This window comes from Podarcis liolepis (genome assembly GCF_965112155.1).
Source record: "Podarcis liolepis genome assembly, chromosome: 1".
In the NCBI taxonomy this organism is placed as follows: domain Eukaryota; kingdom Metazoa; phylum Chordata; class Lepidosauria; order Squamata; family Lacertidae; genus Podarcis; species Podarcis liolepis.
Genome location: NC_139554.1, coordinates 66,804,954 through 66,818,978, shown reverse-complemented (window position 1 = coordinate 66,818,978; position 14,025 = coordinate 66,804,954).

Below are 14,025 nucleotides of genomic sequence, written 5' to 3'. Positions count from 1 at the left end.
GACTTTTAGCAGGGAAAGAACAACCCCACTCTCTCCCAAGCCGTTTTCTTTCCAGTGGATGAGAAGAGGCAGGCTGGTCTGCATGCACATGTCTTTGATTTTGCAATGAGCAAATGAATGAGAAATTGTGACAATATTTCTGCCGCTGTTATAGCAACTGCTTCAATTAATTTGAGGTGCAAGGGGAAAGGAACCTGAAGTGGGTGGGAGAAATCAGAGTGGTTGATAAAACACACTTGAGTACTTGAGATAGAGGTTCAGGAAGTGTGGGGTTATTTGAGCATTCATCTCTTTGTAAGAACATTATATATTGTTCTTTGAAATGACTTCTGTTCCAAGATCAACTTCTCTTGTGCACTTTGCTGGCTTAGTAAGATTATAGTGACTCACACCTCTATTCATGCACAACAATAAGCAGTGCGATATGCTAATCTTCTGTTCAGCAAACGCCCTTATCTCTTAAGTACTCCATTTCCCAGCCGTGGCGTTGCATTGCATGTCTGATTCACATGCTACTGCCTGGATATTTTAGTATATACCGTATTTTTCCGTGTATAAGATGATGGTTTTTTGCTTGGAAAGTTCAGGCAAAAATTGGGGGTTGTCCTGCATACAAATAGTAAATGCAGAGGCGGATGATTGTTGGTGGTGGCAGCAAGTGGGCATGTGAAGCATTGTTGGCTACGGTGAGCAGGTGGGCGGAGGATTGTTGGCTGCGGTGGGCGGGCAGATGAGCAATTGGTGGCAGCGACCTCCTTCCAAGCTAAGCAACTCAAGGGCAACCACCTCCCCCCAAAAAAGTTCAATAACTTTGGCTAACTTCCCCCTAAAAATCTCACCAAGTGAAGGGTGACCTCCCCAAGAACTTTGGGTGACCGCCACCAAAAATTATTAATTTGGGGTTCAAAAAAACAGGGGCCGTCTTATACATGAAAAATATGGTATTCTGTCTACTTTCTTTTGTATCCCTTCTGTAATCCCATCATAAAATCATCAGACTTTGATATACATGGGCAGCAGAGGTGCCAGGTTGCCCCCAAGACTGAGGGGGCCTGATGCGCATTGCACGTGTGTGATGTCACACGTGTGACGTCACGTCGTCTGGAGGAGGCCAAATGCTCCAGAGAAGCCAGCTGCTGAAGCTGTAATGTGTGCCGGGGCTCCTCAACACTGAGGTGCCTCAGCCCCTTTCCAACAAATATTGAGGGGGCTGGAAACATGTCGGCTCCTAGAGTTGGCTCGCCTGATGGGCAGCATCTGTATGTTTTCAAGCTTTGTATACTGCCCTTCAGGAGACTTCCGGGTGAAGATGGCAACAAGTAAGTCTTCTTGTCCTTGAGCTCCACAGTCTAGTCTAGTTTTATTTATTTTATTTATCTGAATAGTTTTAGAGTCATTTGGCTCTTCAGTTAGTGTTCATTGCTACATACAGGCAAGGAGCATAGATGCTTTATCTCTTTTACTTCTACATGGGTTTAAAACAATATATTTTAATTGGAGGACAGAAGCACTTAGAAGACCATCTCAGTCAAAGGATACTTGGCAGTTTTAACATGGTTATATTACATGAGAACAGACCTGCAATGCTTCAGGTAAAGCATCTAGAACTCAGCTGCCTAGGATCCAAGCCATAACGGATAAGCCTTTTTCTGTGTATGGATTTCTTTTGCAGTATTGGAGCACAATATGCCACATGAAAGAGGGTCATATCCTCTTGGTGGAATGGGGGGTGGAGACCATGGCAGTAGCTTCTTTACCTGCTACAATATTGGCTTTCTTAATAATCAACTATTCTCAAGTTGTTGTTGTTGTTGTAATCTGATTTCCCCCTCTAGTTCAAGTGTTCCAACAGGTACTGAAAATGGGGACCCTGTCCCATATTACAATTTTCATTCACAAGTCTTCCCACGGATGACTTAAATAGCTAAAATTGTAATTGGGGAGAGATGCATGTTTATTACCACCTACCAGTCAAGCAGATCTTTCCCAAGAACCCTGACATATTTTTATGTGACTCACGGGCAGTCACCCACACAATTCCATGCTTGTAAAAGAAGCAGGTTTCAGGAGCAGTCCTATGAATGAAAACCAATAAATTATTATTTTATAAGTGGGGGTTTTAAGGGTTTGACATGTCAATTTCACAGTGCCTTTGGAATGCAGACTGGCTGCCTCTCCCAGTTGGTATGCAATTAGCTGAAAAGACAAACACAAAAGGGAGCTCTTCTTCAATGGAGAGAAAATAACTAACTGTGACAGACGCCTGTGCCATTGAAATGTGTGAGTCTATCAATAACAAAATAGTACGGGGCTGTGCATATATAGAGCCTTCAATAGCCTATTATCATCCTTATTAAGTACCATTTATATGACAGCTTTCCTCCAAGAAGCTCAATGTGGAATACATGTCACACTGTCACACTGATATATATATAAAACTACATTCCCCCTCACCCACAGCAACCCTGTGAGATAGGTTAAGTCAGGCATGTCCAAAATCCGTTTTGGGGGCTGGTCGGTTTAATCTGGCCCCTGTGGCAATTTATTTCGTGGGGTCAACAAAAAGCTCAATAACTTCAATCCTAAAAAAAGGTTAACAACTTTGGTCGGCCCTCACGGCCCTTCACTTCATCAAATCTGGCCCTCTTTGAAAAAAGTTTGGACACCACTGGGTTAAGTGATGGCTACTGGTAAAAGGTTACTCACTGAGCTTCATGGCTATGTAAATAAAAACACAAACCAAAAAGGAAAAAGAAAGCAAGAAAAGAAAAAGAACTTCCAATTCTTCATCTGTCAGCAATATATAGAATTTTTTTCAAAGTATCCGCTCCAAGGTAACACCCAACAATTCCTTCCACTTTCTGTAAACCAATATTTTCTTCAACCTTTATCGATCTCTTTGCAAGCAGAGTTCTGCTCAACACCACGCAAGGAGGTGGAAAGCCAAGAACAAAAGAGTGTTACAATTTTTAAACCCTCATATAGTACCCACCCTGTCACAGAAAGACCACCCAAAAAAGTCACAGATACATCACAAAGTGGGTTATACAGGTAAATCAGATCATGCTCAGAGTTCATGTTTTGCCAATGTATTTACAAGTCTGTCAGTCAAGATGCCTGACAATAGCTTCTACAGTAGTACCTCTGGTTACGTCCTTAATTTGTTCCGGAGGTCTGTTCTTAACCTGAAACTGTTCTTAACCTGAAGCACCACTTTAGCTAATGGGGCCTCCCGCTGCTGCGGTGGCACCATTTCTGTTCTCATCCTGAGGTAAAGTTCTTAACCCGAGGTACTATTTCTGGGTTAGCGGAGTCTGTAACCTGAAGCGTATGTAACCCGAGGTACCACTGTAATTGTCTTTTCCTGGCCAGTATGAGATATCCTTTCAAAATGGTGAATATCTTGACTCCAGAATCCATCATCAGGGACCTGTTTCATTCATGGCTAGATCTGCTCTTTTCACAAGTCTGTGAAAAGAGTTCTCAATACTTGTTAAACCAGTTTCACAGAGGGAAAGCTCCAAAAGAATTTCCTGCTATGTGACTGCAGGAGTCTCAAGGTTGAGTAGCGGTTAAACGCAGCTGCTGTACTGCTCTCTGTACTATTTCAGCTCAGGTTTTACTGGTAAAAGTGATATTTCACTAATGGAGAAATTTCTGGAACAACAAGGAGGTATCAGCTCTGCCTAAGGCATGACAGATAACAGCAACAACCGGGGGAAAGACATAACATCTTACAAGGACAGGAAGAAACACCACGGACAGAATAATTGCCACACACAGGAAGAACACGGATATAGTTTGAGTCCCTCACTTGTAGTTTTATAAATCATTCAACGTGTCAACACAAATCAAAGTTATTAGTATTACAGTTGTTGTATAAGGGATTATTATTATGACCGGAATGTAATTGAAATTAATAAGATTTTGGAATGCAGAAATAAAGAAAATAATAAAACCACCAGATCTAGCATGCAGGGGGCCACTTTATCTAAATTATATAGTTCGGTATTTGAACGATTAGTATTAATAATTGTATTATAAATTGGTATTGTTATAATGAGGCTATTGTAACTGAAAATTAATTTTAAAAAATATAATAAAAAACCAGAAAGAACCACTGGTACTAGATGAGTGAACTTGTGGGATTGGGACCAAGCCACCCTCTCTACTCTAGCACTGCTTTCCTCTGAGTTGAAGGACAAATGGAGAAGACCTGAGGCTCCCATTCCATTGAAGTAGAAAACTACTGGAGAAGGCTAGGCCCCTTTAAGCAAAGCAACATCTTGAAGCATAGGTGCTGCTAGTAATTAGGCAGAAAATCCTCCTGCTGCTATTGCAACACCAGAGCTCAGTTTGAGCTGATTCATTGGGGGAGCAACTTTAGATTCCTGTGTTCCTCAAGCCCTGGCTTCCAGCCTAAAACCTGCCCTGCCTTATACTCAGTTTGGGATTTGCCTTGTTGTGGGCCACATTAAAAAAACCCAAAAACGGTAAAGCAAAGCTTTCCAAATTTTTCATGTTGGTGACACACTTTTTAGACATACATCATTTCAAGACTCCTGCCCACCTAGCAGTTTGAAAGCACAAAGTGCAAGTAGATAAATAGGTACTGCTCCAGCGGGAAGGTAAATGCCGTTTCTGTGTATTGCTCTGGTTTGCCAGAAGCGGCTTAGTCATGCTGGCCACATGACCCGGAAGCTGTACGCGGGCTCCCTCAGCCAATAAAGCGAGATGAACACCGCAACCCCAGAGTCGGTCACGACTGGACCTAATGGTCAGGGGTCCCTTTATCTTTACCTTTTACATTTCACGACACAGTAATTCAGTTTTACTAGCAAACCGGAGGTTAAACTAACTCCTTTCCAGCCCCGGGAGGAAAGCGGGGAGCATTTGCAAGGCACACCTGCACACTGCAGCCGACACACTCATGTGTCACGACACAGTTTGGAAAGCTCTGAGATATGCAAGTTAATTCAAACTGAGACTACTTCCCCCAGATAACCTTTAATTTCTTCCCTAACTACTCTATGATCTTAAAATCTAAGGAATACATTAAAGGAAATACATACAAAGTCAATGTCAATCTGATGTACCACATTTTCTTTTTTTGAATTCTTGCTATGTTAACTTTACACTGAGGTTATAATTTTTCTAGCTATTGGATGCTACAGTAGACAGAAATCAGGCTTGACTGAATGTATTTCAAAGTACAGATATTTCTCACTGTTAATAAGCTTTTGCATATTCAGTTGCAATAAACTGCATTGTTGGTTGACATTGTGATGTAAACTTGTTATTAAATAAAGACTCTTATGGGGCATATACCGTGCATTATTTTGATGGCTGAGATTTTAATTAAAAAAAAACCAAACAGCACATGCTAGCAGTGGTTTGAAGAATTGACTCTTAAGAAACTAGAGCAAATGAACATGTAAGGCAACTTTATACTTGTTGAACACACTTGTAACAGTTAGACTGGAAATAAATCTATTTAGCAATTTTAAAAAAGAAAAGAAAAAAGCAGTGTTTGAAAAGCGAAGATGTTGCTAGTTTGAGCTACTGCATGCTCCCTTTTATGTTGGCAATATTAAATACTTCTATTCATAAAAATAAGGGCAAGAATGAGGTGAAAGTTGGAGTCTGCATATATTAGTGATACATGCATAGCAAAAGGAGAACAGTGAAGGCAACCCACTAATTGCTGCATTATGCAATTGCTCGGAGCTGTGATCAGAACAGGCTTGGAAGGCAGCAGAACTCTCTCAGGCTGGAAGGAAAACTGGGATGGCTAGACATATTAGAAGCGATGCTCACATGGTAAGGGCAAGAATAGATGGCTCACAGGGCACGAGCAGAACAAAAGCTGCATGCTACTCTCCCAAGGGGAATTTTATGGGAATTCACTGCTTGGTAAAGGCTTATTTGCCTTCCAAAACCTCTGGAGGTTGCATCTGAATGGTCTCTGCTTGGGTCTCTCCTTGCATTGCTGAGAATTTATTTCCAGTTATCTATTGATTTTGTGAATGCTTTAATTATACTTTATCACATGCTATTGATTTTGTTATATTTGATGTTTGTTTTATGGAAGCATTTGGGGTCATTATGTTTGGGGTCTTTGTGACAAAAAATAGCAGAGAAAAAACAGCAATGAATGAACTGTAAACTACGATGTGTTTTTTTAAAGGACGTCTACAATACATTAACAAATGTGTATGGACTTGCTTATTATGGTGTTTTTCACATTCTCTAAGACATGCAGCAACACAGTCCTGGGTCCTTTCATTTAGTCAGTGCAAGTGCTGACTGAATAATGGTTAGAGTGTTGGCCTAGGAAACCAGAGTTCAAATCCACACTCAGCCATGAAGTTCACTGCATGACCCTGAGCCCAGTCACAGCCTCTCAGCCAAACCTGCCCAACAGGGTAATTTTGCAGGTGAAATGAGGTGAAAAATCATGTATGCCACCTCGAGCTTCTTGGAGGTGTTAGTAGTAGTAGTAGTAGTAGTAGTAGTAGTAGTAGTAGTAATTTATTATTTATAACCCGCCCATCTGACTGGATTTTCCCAGCCACTTTGGGCAACTTCCAGCAGAATATTAAAATACAATGAGAATATATTTATTTAAATAAATGAATTGCATCCCCACAAAAGAGGTCAGAAATTTACATAACACTTGCATGCAATCTTAGAAATGATTGTTACTATTTAAATAAAAGCACCACACATCTCACTATAATGTGGAAGGCGGTGACCAAGAGATCTGTTTATCTGCTCAGTCTGCTGTCCAAGTGCTGGCTGTTGATAGGGAATATCAGGACCTCTGATCTCTCTTCCTATGGTTCTTCAACCAGATTTGGGATAGACACTCCTAAATCAGTGATTCCTAATACAGATCCTGATAAGATATTAATATTTAACTCGCAATAGTGGCCGGGGGAGGGGGGAATGTAAGCAATTACCAATCCATAAAACAAATAGTTTTGGGTTCTTCTCTAGCCTCTGGTCATTCAGTGTTTTTTAAAAAAATCTGTCAATTAACTTTGTGAAATGCAATGAACTCTAACACTTTGACTTTCTAAAGGCATAAGAAATCTGGCATCACCATAAGAGCACATGAGGAGCCTAAAGCATAGCAAGGTTTTTCTCCCCTTCCACTGTGTTGCAAGTTGCATTTGCACATTGAGGTACACATCAGAGGGGGGATGTACAGTATTCACGCCATGCATGTTACTTGTTTGGGTTCCCTACACCTGTAAACCCAGCCTGAACTCAAATGTACGCACTTCGCTTAAGTGCAAAGTAAATGGAGGTTCATGTTCTCAAATGGGATGGAAGCTGGTTTGAGGGAAAACAAGCAGTGTTTCTCAAGAAACTGCAGGGTAGACATGTCCTGCGGCCAGTGTCATACATAGATGACTTCAGACGCCAGTGGTGAAAGTGCAATGGAGCCCGAATAAATGGCAGTGGGTACCCAACCGAATACATTTATAAGTTTGAGTCGCATATGCCTCTGTCTCTTGCCACTCTCCCCCCTCTATTGGCACTGCTACTTGAAATCCACTTTTGCCCCAGAGCAAAAGGCCTAAGGGCAAGTTGGGTGAAGAGGCCTCTGCTCCTCAGAAGGAGTTTCCAAGGTCTGATCTCCCTGCACTGCTCTACAATCCTATGATTCTCTGAGGATGGACTTCCTTCTCTATTCACACAGAGGTCAATTTTTACAGTATCCTACGTCACCCACGTATATATATATATATCCACGTATTATCCTCACTGGTCTCCCACATGCTCCAGTAGCATCCAGGTTTAGTAATTTGAGATACCATCTTTTTAATTCTTGGCAAAACTAATTCCTCAGAATGACTTAACTGTCTCAGTCCTCCCCCTGCTTCTCATCCACAATACAGGGTGGAGGTTGCTATTTTTGGCAGTACTTTTACTTCTTGCTTGGTCATGAGTCACACAGTGCGTGACCCAGCCTGTGATGATTCCTAGAGTTTTCACACATATATATACTTACTGTATTGTCCTTGTGCTTCTGATTTATTTATGATAATAAAAGACAGTGGGTATTTTTAAAAGAGAATCTTGAACCATATGCTCATGGTTTTTAACTGCGACTTGTTAATCTGAAGAAGAGCAACCTCAGAGGAATTTAAAGGTTTCTTTTAATTTTGGTTGCATTTTAAACAGGAGAACATATTCATTCACATTTTATGTCTGTGCTAATAGGCATTTTGCTGTATTTGCAATAGCCCTAGGCTACAAGCAATAAATATTTATTGGAATGGATTTTTTTTTAAGGCAGCCTGCCAGCATGATTAAATTATCAGTGCAAGAGGCTTTGTGCTATTGCCACCTTGTGGCAGGATTAAGCAGCAGCCCTCTACATATTGTTACAGATCTGGCGTAATAGAGTTTGGGGGTGCAAGGGCAATCATAGCTGCTAGAATTAGTGAATGTTAGAAATTAATAAATGGCAGAATCTACATAATATTTGGAGTATTGAAAGTAAGATGCCAGGCCAGTGAAAAATACTGGCTAATCCTCCCCTTTTAAGTGGAACCTCTCAGACTGTGAGGCATTATCATATATATTATTTTTACTTTTTATTGAATTTATATTCCGCCCTATACCCAGGGGTCTCGGGGCAGTTCACAGAATAAAATCAATATATAAAACCACAAAATACATAATAAAAATAAAAACAACAACCCAATAGCCCCCCCCCCCAAAAAAACCCAGATTTTAAAGGGCATAGGATGTAAATCAGATCAACCAAAGGCCTGGTTAAAAAGGAACGTTTTTGCCTGGTGCCTAAAGGTGTATAATGAAGGCACCAGGTGAAGTGATATACTGATAAGAGTTGTAGTAGAAAACCTCTGGATGTCAATCAGCTTGGGGAAAGCTGGGTTAGAAAACACACCAATGCTCTGAGGATTTTAGTGACTGATAATTTTGGGCTTCTTTTAAGTCCATTGCATGGAGAGAGAAGGCAACTGAGCTACAGTGATGGGCGGGATAATAGAGTGGGCACCCAAGACATAGCGTCATAGAACTGTAGAGTTGGAAGGAGCTCTGAGGATCATCTAGTCGAAGCCTCCGCAGTGCAGGAATCTCAACAGTCGCCCCAGTTGACTATTTGGATGGGCCGTCTCTGCATTTATTCAGAGAGGCAACAGCTTGGCGAGATCTTACAAGTTCCTGGACATGTTCCTGTTACGTGTGTCAGCTAAAGTTTGCCATTGTTGACTGCCCCCAAGAGAATGCCTCAGTGAACTGGCTTGAATGCCTCTTCCTCTTTGGAAACACTGAAAACATTTGGCACGGCCGGCCACTTTGTTCTGGACCTTTTGGAAACCATCCCAGCTACATGTCTTCTTTTTATGCATCTCCCCAAAGGGACGTGCTTTGTGAAAGAGGTTGTGCAAACCCATCAAACAATGCCATCGTTTTGAAGCCAAGCCCTTGGTGTGCACCGAGAGCATCGTCTGTCTCCACCTTTCCACTGATGTATGACCACTGAACCTGGCAGGACTCCAAGCACCATTCTGGCCTTGGCATGTGCCATGTTAGAAATCAGTGGACGGTTCTCAGAAAATTGTCGCAGCCTTGAACAGACTGAGATGAAATATCTTATTTATATAGTGGCCTTACGGGCTGAGAGGGAGAAGGGAAGTCAGAATGGTTTCACGCTTCTGGTGCAATGTGAGAAGCAGCCACCTGTGCTTCTTCCGTGTCTTTGTAATGTGTGATTTAATGAGATTTCAATAACAATAAGTTACTGCTACAGTGAGGATTGGACCTGAGTTTCATTGCTTTTCAGAACAATTCATTTCTCAGAAACCTGGCTCTTAAATTAGGATTTTTATCTAGTTTCATTTGAGTTTAAGGTGAAATTAAACATTACACTCAACAAGGCTACTGCCACAAACTTTGTCATGACTTTGTAATATGAAATACCAGTATTTAAAAATTCTGATATTTTGTGTGTGCGTGTTTGTGTGTGTATAAATGTTTTCTGCATTCTCAAAAGAGATGAGCACTGAAAAGACACTCATATTTTTGACTCCTGACTTACATTGTGTTGCCCTGCACCTCACCAATAGGCAGTTTGTGTGCCAATTCGGAATTCGAACAAAAACTCTGAAAAGACAAGGAAGTAAATTAAAAGTTAAAGATAAGTGGGACTATTGAAAGTTATAGAAGTCTCTGCTGTGTTCAATGGAGTCATTTTCAGCAAGTAGTTCAGCCGAAGAACTGATGACAGGTCACTTCCATACTCTGGAGAACCAAATAAGAACTAAATCTTTAGAACTTGAAATCACCTCTTCACGACAAAATGAAGTAAATAATGTTTCCTATACCAAAAATCAAAGGATTAAATTCATACCTACTATTAAGTGATTGAAGACATGAAATGAATACGAAGGATTTCTTATCATCTCTGTCCTCCTCTCTCTCACACACACCAATCATGCACACAAACAATTCTCTGAGCCAAAATCAGTGTTGTCGTTTTCTAGTTTAAATGTTGTTGTTTTAACCCAAACTAACTGCTATGTTTTCTGGAATGGACTTAGTAGGAGTTCCTCTCTGGTCATTTCCAAACACAACAACTGCAGTTCAGTGTGTTCTTTCTCATTGCTGAATAGAATTTGATGTTCTTAAGAAAAAGTCACCTTCAAGCTGATCATCATGTGAATGAAATAATAAGGATATCAATGGAAGGATCGGAAGCAGCAGACGCACAAGACGCAATGGAAGAATTAACTCATTGTGTTTCAGAAACTAATTACCTGAGTTGTACAAAATTAAATCGAGAAATCCAACCCTCCCTCATTTCAGCTCTAGGGAAAACACTGGATGGATATATGTCACCTTTAGGCTTACTGGTCCTCTAAATCCCAGAACATTGTGTTACCTTTACTTCAATGGCTCTGTAATGGGAGAAGAGAAAGCAAACAAGTTTATTCATAATACTACTTTGAGTCAAAAGTTTATATTTTGACCAAAGGTCAACATGGCTTTGGAGTTTACAGCTTTTTTGTAAGAGGCAGTCTGGTCATCAGGCTGACAGACAGCAGCTTTTTATAACATACCAAGTTTGTATCCCAGGAAATCTTTGTTCTCGGTATTTTTGCCAACTCAGTTACATGGACCAATGTATTATCCCATCTTGACAATCTTGTCATTTATTAGGACATTGCAGGATTGGCCTACATGCTAGGAGACTGCATGACATATTTCAATGCCATTTTTCATCTGCAGACCTCATTTTCATCAATAACACCCCTGCTATGAGTTGCCAAAATTGGTCTTAAAGGTAAAGGGACCCCTGACCATTAGGTCCAGTCGTGACCGACTCTGGGGTTGCGGCGCTCATCTCGCTTTATTGGCTGAGGGAGCCGGCATACAAATTCCAGGTCATGTGGCCAGCATGACTAAGCAGCTTCTGGCGAACCAGAGCAGCGCACGGAAACGGCATTTACCTTCCCACCGGAGCGGTCCCTATTTATCTACTTGCACTTGGGGGTGCTTTCGAACTGCTAGGTTGGCAGGATCAGGGACCGAGCAACGGAAGCTCACCCCGTCGCGGGGATTCGAACCACCGACCTACTGATCAGCAAGCCCTAGGCTCTGTGGTTTAACCCACAGCACCACCTGCGTCCCTTAAAATTGGTCTTAGGCAAGTACAAAAGAAAACAAATACATTAGCAAGGATAGGTTATTGCTATGAAGCGATCTTTCTCTCATTTTTGTTGGACATTCTGCCTGTTATATTAGAATAGCTTATATTAGAATTATCTTTAATAGCTAGTAGGTGCTGACCCGAGATCGTTTCTTGGCAAACACATATTCCCAGAAGAGTCCCAAAGTGGGGAGCATATGAGCCTTAATCAAGCTGGTACCTTCCAGATGTTTTGGACAACAATTTCTGTCAGCACAACTACAACATCTGGAGGGTTAAATGAAGGCTGCTTTAGATACAAGAAACTTGAAATGGATTGGGGGTGGGGGAATATACAGGAGAGAATCAGCAGAAAGGCAGAAGGATGTTTAATCGCTTCCATGCTTGCCAGCTCTCCTTTTTACATGCTCCCCAGGGCTGCTGTCTCCTTAGCTGGATTTACTGTTTCCAGCTTGGGGTGGAATTAATTTTAAATGCCCCAAGAAGCACATGCATGAGAGAATCCTGGGCAGGGAATTGAGTTCTGGGGAGAACACAGAGTTAGGACTGTGCAGGATTGCAGGACTGCCGCTTTGCCGAGTTCAGAACGACACATTCCACCTTGACTACGGAGTTCAGTCACAGCTTTTGCTCGGCAAAGCAAGTGTGTCTGTGTGGGAGACCGAGAGAGCTTTCCAGAGGCTAGCTAGCTGGCAGGAGAGGGACACTTAGTTCTCCTTTCACCTGGCTCTTTTTGTGTCTCTTCCAGTTCCACTCCCACCAGCTCCTGCTTCCTCAGCTCACCTGCCACTCCTCCACTGGAGAACGGCTTTCCACGCCCCAAGGAGAAGTGGCGGCCAGGGAAAGAGCAGTCAGAATAAGCAACCTGAGCCCGAGATGCACTTCTGATTTGCTCAGGTGCCTGTTCCCTTCCGTGGACAAGCAGCAAAAAGGTGATCAGGTGAGTTGATGGTAAAGGTCATCCAGATTTTAGCTGCCTACCTCCTGAATGAAGATTGGGCAGTGCCTGCTTGTCTCAGAAGCAGTGCAAATAAGCTGCTTCGCTATCAGTGGTGAGCCCACTTTCAGCTGCCACCATCTCTTGCTCCTTATCAGAGATACCTTTTACCAGTGGTGGGGAACCTTCCGCCCTCCACAACAGACTCCTATCAGTCCCAGTCAGTCTCCCAGCACAGGAGAAGAAGCATGGCTTGTGGAGAGGTCCAAGGGCCAGATAAAGATGCCTGGATGCATTTGGTCTCCCAGGCCTGCCTTAGCAGGAAACAAGCACCAGGCACAGAGAGCAGCAGTTACTGGCCACGGACTTCACCTGACACAAGCTCTTAAGACAGACTGAGAAACGATGCATTTTAAATACTATTAAAAGAAATAATAATTGAAGTATGTACAAAACGGTCCAGGAGAGCTTCAGTTATCTTTCTGGAAAGTTTTAAAACTCATGGTGCCAAGGAATCCTAGGAGGTACATGCCTTGTGACGTCCTGTTCTATAAATAGTTTATATTGCAAGAATGCCTGGGAGTTTTAAAAGGTCAGCATTTCTGAAATTTTGCACATTGCCTTTTGAAGAGAAACCTTGCTTCTTACAATTGCAGTGGTTTTCATGGGATTTAAGGTCCTTTTTATAGTGTCTCATCAATGGACCAGACCCTAAAAGCACCTTGTTTTATAATCCTAGGAAAAGTTAGAAACTGCTTTGTTCATTTCTGAGAGAAAAACCTGAAGCTTAATCCAGTTAAATATTTTGGGCTGGGAAGCGTTCTGATCTGAGACTTGCAACCTGACCTGGATTGGGTTCCCCTAAGTCTGCAGCTCGAGGGTTCTCCTGGACTTGATGCTGTGGAGGCGCTGGTTGTATTGGTAACTAGCAGTATTTTTATAACAGCGATAATTTAAAAAATTGTATAGGCTGGTTTAAAGGTGATTTGAAGGACTTCTTTCTTCCAATCAAATCCAGCTGGTCCTTAAGTTGCACTGTCAAGGTCAAACAGATTGGTGCACATTAAAGATGCTACTTTTTCAGAGGCCCTGTACTTTGGAACTTTCTCATAAAGAAGTTTTCACTAGATGTTAAAAACGTATTTGTTTCAAGCTGCACTTCATTAAAAGTTCTGTGAACTGGGCTCTAAACCACTGCTGTATTATTATTTTTGTAATTGGATTGTTTCATTTGTATTTTTAAATTTGCTATTTATATTACTTTATTACATTTATATCTCACCTTTCCTCTGAGGAAGTGGCATATATGATTCTTCTGCTACTCATTTTATCCTCACAGCAATTTGGTGAGTTGGAGGAGGGGGCTTTTGGTTTCATTTGTTATTGTTTTTATTAT